We start from the raw sequence: 7,846 nt of genomic DNA, 5'->3' as shown, positions 1-7,846 counted from the left end.
AATGGCAATAGGTTTAAAGTGAATGGACATCGTTTAAAGCCATCTGTGGAGAATATCGGTTAAGAGGACATGTCCATACCTCCGACTGATCCTGAGTACTAGGATTGATCTCCTAGTCTGATGGAAGTATAGTTAGGTTTATTGCTTTCATGTTATGTTTAAGATAGTTTGTTTTATGCTACTTAGGATTGTTTACTTATATTCTATTGAGTTTCATTTTGTGCTTACCCATTTTGTGCCGAGATTCGTAGAAAAGTTTCAAAATTCCATCTCTCAGGTACTATCTTTCCAACACCATCTCCTTTATTTTCGTTGCCTCTTTTGCATTACATGCTTATTTCTTGTACATTGAGGACAATGTAGAATTTTTGTGGGGGGTTTGGGGGATTAGGTAACCTAATCAATGTTTTCTCAGTTTTGACCAAAAATTTTAAAAAATTTCAATGTTTTAAGTTAAAATCTGTTTGGGAAGCGATGACTTGTGTACTTAAGAATGCTTTGAGTAGGATAAGATAAAGATTGAAACTTAAATTGTTGGAGTCTAATCATTTAAGTAACTTACCACCTAAGTTCTTGTGCGCAATTATCTTAGAGGTAGTTTGAATATCATGTTAATCTAGATCATAGGACACATTCAATTTGCCTTCTGTAAGACATGCTAGAAGTTCCGATTGTTAGTATGTGAATCATTGATAGATGATGAGAATCAAGCTGGAGAATTTTTTTCACCTTAAAAGACGAAAAGAACCAGTTAAAAAATAGGAGGTCGACAAAGAGGTCATGAAAAAGAATGAAAAAATAAAAGATGGATAAAAATTGACTGTCGATATAAAATCAAAAACTGGAAAAAGAAGGAGAAGGGGATGAGTTTGAAATCGGTACTTGAGTTCAAACCAATCTTGAAGTGATGAGCATGACTAACATTATGAATCGATAGTATTCGTATAGAAAGTAAGTTGATTCACATTATGTGAACCACATCATAAGTTGTTTTGTCTCATCGAAATTTGACAAACCAGAGTGTGCTTTATACATTATAGCACTTACTCATCTTTGACCATTCGAAGGACCCCCATCAACCAGTCGAAGGTTCCTCGACTCAAAGTCCAGTAACTATAATCTATTCAAATTTAGCTTGCTTGACCAATCGAACAGACTGTTCAACCAGTCGAAGGTCACCCTCAACCAATCGAACAGGCTCTTTGACTAGTCGAAGATCTGTTGGAACTTATCCCGCTCAATTTTGAAAATTGATTGGAACTGAATTTGGTGCTTTGACCAGTCGAAAACTGCCTTCAACCAGTCGAAGGAAGAGATTTTGTGACTATAAATTAAGGTCCTTTCTCAATCCAAAATTACAACTTAAGCCTATCAAAGCCCTAATTCAAGAGAGAGAGAGAAGCCTCAGTTATTGTCAAGCTATCAAGTGGTATTTATAATTTTATTTATATCTTTTTCATTAATTCATTTATCTCAAAACTCTGTCATTCTGATTTATCAAAAAGAGTGTTTACTCTTATTGAGATGTGAGGGAATTAATGCAAGTAGCCTTTAGGTTTAAAAGTAATTAAAATCAATTAGAACCTTGGACCTTTTCTATTGGATTGAACATCGAACATTCGTCATTGAAGAAAAGCAATCTACGACTACAGCTTCTTCCTTGGTGAAGATAAGTATCATTTTACTTTCTGTATTTGGTTTTTTATGAGATAGCCAGAAAATCTCAGTGTGGGGTTTTTGTTTGTGATAGCTCTTCAAAATCACAATTGTATCAGGTTTTAAGGTGACCCTATGAAAACCTTGTTTTTAGTGAAAGTCAATATCACATGAGTTGTGATTATTAGGAGTGGAGTAGGTGTGGCTGTTTGAGAACAGTTGGTGTACACACCGAACCACTATAATTATTGGTATTGTGGTGAATGTTTACTTTTTGCATATGTGGAGAATGGTTGTAATTTTATTTATACAAATGTGGTGAATGTTTGTAATAAAATATTTGTATCATCTCTTGCTTGGTTTGAGATCTTGATCCTTACGATTGGTCATGAAATAAGGTTGTCCTACCTAAAACTTTTTTTTTTGTGAAGGTTATCCTACGAACTAAGTTTGAATCAATTTTTCAATACTAGTGTCATTGAGATTTCTTATTTATTTATTATTTTAGTAAGTTAATTTTTTATTTTGGCTAGCCTTTTTCAAAATGTTACTCAAAAAATAAAAGAGGAGATTGAATGGTTGTTGAAAGCAGGATTCATCAAACCCATCAAATACACTGAATGGATCTTCAATGAAGTCCCAATCATCAAGAAAATGGTAAGCTTCGAGTATGTATTAATTTTAGAAACTTAAATCAAGTCATGCTTAAAGATGAGTATCTAATGCCAATGGTTGATTGGCTGATCGACCGAGCAGCTAGGCATCAGATGGTTTCATTTATATATGGATGGTCATTCGAGATATAAACAAATAAGCCTAGCACCTGATGATGTGTCAAAATGGCATTCACATGCCTTGGACCTTTGAGAACTTTCTGCTAGGTGGTTATGTCGTTTGTGCTAAAAATTGCAAGGGTTACTTATCAAAGGGCAATGAATCTTATCTTTCATGATATGATTCGTCACTTCATAGAATTATACGTTGATGATGCGGTGGTCAAGTCGAACGATATTGTAGAGCATTTTGCCCATTTGTGTAAATCATTTGAGCGAATGAGGGCCCATAGCCTAAAAATGAACCCCATTAAGTGCGCCTTTGGGGTTTCAGCCAGCAGTTTTCTAAAATTCTTTGTGCATCAATAATGGATCAAGATAGATCAAAATAAGGCACAAATGATTATAATGCTTATCCGACGATGAAGAAAACAAAGTTACAAAGTTTTCTCATTTTGGTTAACTTTATACGCAAACTCATTTCTAATTGTGAAGGAAAGACTAATGTGTTCTCTCCGTTGGTGAAGTTGAAATAAGGAGATGAGTTCAAATGGGAAGCAGAATATCAGTTGGCTTTTGATAAAATCAATGAATACTTTATAAAGCCCTGGTGCTGATGCCACTAGTCAAAGATCGACCGCTCAAGATGCACATCGCAACTTCTGCAAAGTTAATTAGAGCCCTATTGGCATAAGATTATGATGATCGAAAAGAGCGTGCAGTCTACTACCTCAGTCAGATGCTACTTGATATTGAAAGACTATATTCTGTAATAAAAAATTATGCTTATCATTATATTTTGCGGCCACTAAGTTAAGAAATTATTTACTAGCTGAATCAGTTAATGTGATTGCAATTACTGATTTAATAAAATATATGTTAAATCAACTAATTTTGAATAACCAAATTAGCAAATGGGTATTAGCTTTGTCTGAATTTGATATTAAGTATATGTCCAAAAAAGCAGTAAAATGATAGGCCATAGTAAAATTTCTGGTCGATCATCCATTCAACATAAAAAGTCAACTTACTCCTAAAGTATTAAGACTTGTATTAAGTATAGTTAACACCTTAGAAACTGATTTTTTACTATTCGAGAACCAACAGATCATCAGAATTTGGGATAATTTTAATCGCCCTGGATGGGAACAAGTGAGAAATTACGTTCCAATTAGAATTTAAGTGTACCAATAATCAGGCTAAATAAAAAGCTTTAGTGATCAGCTTGGAAATTTTAATGGAATTGGGTGTAAGGAATATATCAATAAGAGGTGATTCATAATTAGTAATAAACCAAATGATTGATTTATTTAAGTGTACCAGCACTACACTATTTCCATAATATGCTTTAATAACTCAGCTAATGGATAATTTTGATGAGGTCAAATTGAGGCATGTAACCCGAGTGCATAATATTGATACCAATGATATGACACAATAGACATATAGACTTCATATCGCTCAAGGATCCAGGGAGAAAATGATTGTCGTGAAAAGAGTGACCATCAACTTTTCAAAGAGAATCGATCTTGAAAATTTGTCCAGCTGAGATAAGAAAAAATGATTAGAGATCTCCAATAATGAGTTATCTTCAATGTCCTTAGGCTAAAACCAGCAGGAATATCAAAAAAACAACTCATAATTACATCATGGTCGATAGTGAACTGTATCGAAAATTTGTTGATGGCATGTTATTACGATGTTAAGACCAAAAGGAGTCCATGTTAGCCATGGCCGAAGTACATGAGAGGTTATGTTGAGCTCACCAAGTGGGAATAAAGATGAGGCTCACATTTAGATGTTATGGGTATTTCTGGTAAAAAATGATGATTAGTTTATCCAATATGTTAAAGGGTGTAGTTACAAAAATGGGCTGATATAACATGTGCCTGTGGCCGAGTTGCATTCTATCGTTAAGCCTTAGCCTTTTAGAGGGTGGGCTATTGATTTAATAGGCCAAATCCTTCCACCTTAATCAAAACTAGACAATTTTATCATAGTAGTCACCGATTATTTCACCATTAGGTAGAGGCAAAATCCACGAAGGGAATCGACCATAGAGAAATTATTGAGTTTATCGAGACTCACATTATTCATATATTTGGAATTCTCGAATCTATTACCTTATACCGAAGTGCATCCTTCTCATCTAAAGAAGTTAAAGTGATGACTAAACAGTATAAAATTAAAATACTACAATCGATGCCTTACTATGCACAGGCAAACAGAGAGGCAACATATGCAAAATGACCCAGAAATCAACAAGTGAACTTCAGCTTCATTCAGAAATCACGATACAAAAGGGATGACCGCACAATGATTAGTCATCTACTAAAATACACAAAGGTACGTGCGCACAATGACTAGCCACCTGGTAAAATCTATATTCCATGAATGCATGATTAGGCCATTCTTTATTAGTCCAATTTGCAAACAATCCAATTATGATAAACATTTTCAACTAGAAGCCTTTTTCAAATCAATAACAAAATAATTAATTAGGTAATCATTTTCATCATAAGTTTATTCAAGGACACAACAAAGTGTTCAACCCACAAGCCACCTTAAGTAATAAGTCCATTTGTGGACACAAATAAAAGATACAACCCACAAGCCACTTTGGGCATAAATATATCACAATATGATAAATCATTAATCAAATTGGTATAGTTTCCATACAATAAGGGCCACTAGTTGAAGGTATAGTTCCAAAGTACATGTCAATGGATGTATCTCCCATCAAATCTCCAATATGGTAATCCAAACTGCACAAATCACTTCCTCAATGTGGCATTCCAAACTATCCAAATCCATTCCTCAATGTGGCACTCCAAACTACCCAAATCCATTCCTCATTGTGGCAATCTAAGACACATGCCAAGCCACATCCTCCAACAAATATACAACCCATTACTCCCTTCCACATGCATTATTATCTTCTCCCATAATCAACACAAAAACAATGTAACTTACTAACGCCACATTTTGAATTAGAGAACACATAATTTAGAATTCATAAACATTAGAATGTTTAAATCAAGGAATCTACTTATGTAAATCCTAAATATATGAAAGTGAGCACATTTGAATATTGATTTAAATCAAACGATCTAATCATGGTGTTTCGACAAACTAGATTCTGCACATATATTAATTACTCAATTTAAATGGTCTAAACATATGAATTTGAGATACTAGCTAAGATGTGTACATGTAGAGATTATTCAAATCATAGACCCACCTATGAAATACAAACATGCTAATGAGTTCTCACAAGTAGATCATAAACATTGAATGGTCTAGTCTCATGATTTAACTAAAAAGACAATTCAAGTAAAATTATCCCAAAACTGATACTATGGTAGAAAGATTGAAGGGTAATCTTTACCTTTCAAGTAAATGTTCCTTGATTCGAATGCACATTAAGTGTGGAATTTGGAGAATGAGTTTCCTACATTTAAGTAAAGAATTAGACTTTAATTATCCTAAATTAAGTCTCGATTAGAGTTTAAACTGAGGGATTTGAGGTCCGTTCACCTCGAAGTTGCAATTAGCTCAATTGATTCGCACCCAGTCCAAATTAAGCACAACAAGATGTAATTGAATGAAACCTTTTAGAGAAACTCAAACTCCTACACTAATCAATCAAATTTGCATTTAATAAAACTAGATTAGCTACTAATTAGGCTCTAATTAGCATTCTAAATAGAGGTTTAGAGACTAACTCACCTTAAGATGGGAGTCAACTCGGTTCAATTTTAGAATCCAAGGGGTGTTTACAACTCCTAAATCCCCAAATGGAAATTAAAATTAGTTTATTTCAATTCACAATGAAATTAGGACCTAAAAGTTGGGAGTTAAATTCACCATATCTAACTGAGTCAGCTCCATTTGATTTTGACCTGAGCACGACTCGGTGGAGAATCGGACTTTCACAGACTAGCAACTATGATGGCTGGACCAAATCAGCCCTGCACCGAAACGGACTCTAACCTGGATAAGATATAATTCACTTACGGCAGATTTCAAATGAATGAGAACTCAGCAAAAAATTTCTGAGTTAACTCAGTAGAGAGCCGGTTCAAAGGCTCAAACTCGGGTTGAGTCAATCAACTTGATGGAATAGAGCTTTTTCTCTGGCGGCAACCTGATGCCAGGAGGTGATTCTCAGAACGCAGGAGTCCCGAAGCACCTGAATCAGCCCACGACTCATGATCGGTTGAGTCAACTTGGCAGAGGAGCTTCTGCTCAACTCGGTTCAAAACCGAGCCCATTCAAGCCCTGCTGCTACTACGACCAGATCACTGAGCTTTGTTCCATCCGGACCCGAGTTACTGAACCGGCAAACGCCCCGGAGATGGCCAAAGAAAACGCTGGACTAGAAAGACATGGTGCTGACTCCGTTGAGTCGAACCTGACAATGCAGGACCCCACTCCTCAATCTCCTTCTTCCTTCTTCTTTCTTCTACCTTGCTGCTTCCCTGCTGAAGTGTCCAGAGATGGATCTGGACAGGAAAAACCTGAGTCCGAGTCGTGCCTGACACAGCAGCAGCGACTCAGCTTAACTCACCCAAAACCCAACTGTGGAACAAGCGAGCTGTCTCGAGCTCAGCCTCTTCTATTCTTATCTAGTTGACCAACAAAGTCTGGAATCAGACCAGACTCGGCCAGATACACTCTGCGACTCAGTTGAGTCGGAACAGTGTGGCACAAGGCTCAGTCTCGCACCCAGCCTCTCGACTGTCTTTCTCTGATCTCTAGTGTTCGAAAGGAAGTTTCTGGTTGAGAGAGGGAGTATTTATAACCCACAGCCTCTGGTCTAGACGTTTCTAAAACTAACCAGATTATTAGTTACTGAGGGATAAACTCGAAAGCTCTCGAAGTAAAAACCGTTAATCTATGCAGTTTTCAATTTGTCATTGCTAACATTGATAACATCTCAATATTATCGTTATCGCAACATGCACGATATCAAGACCATAATCTTTCATTTCATTTCTAGTTGTTGATGATAAATTGGCAAAATATTGTGAGTTGTCGATATTTTGCAATATCAATGGATGCTTAGATGGAACGTTGGATGGATGATTTGACGGTTAGATGGGATTGTTAGATTGTTTCTTACGACGACACATGCTTTTAAGCCTCCATTAAATGGAAACTTATTGCGTATATATTCTTTTTGCATTTTTTTTATTTATAAATATGCAAATATGTGTATTTCAGCATCTCCGAAAGTTTCATTGAAAAATCTATTGTTTTCCCCATTTTTTTCCCACATTTTCAGTTATTAGTGATATTATCGACAATATCGATATTGTTTCTATATCTCCGTCTAGTGAAACTTGTAGCGATACCGATACTTAAAACACTGGCCACAACAATCTCCATTGACCTTAGAACCATCTGAGATGTTG

The sequence above is a fragment of the Magnolia sinica genome, chromosome 16 (assembly GCF_029962835.1).
Source record: "Magnolia sinica isolate HGM2019 chromosome 16, MsV1, whole genome shotgun sequence".
Taxonomy (NCBI): Eukaryota; Viridiplantae; Streptophyta; class Magnoliopsida; order Magnoliales; family Magnoliaceae; genus Magnolia; species Magnolia sinica.
This window is presented reverse-complemented; position numbering follows the sequence as displayed.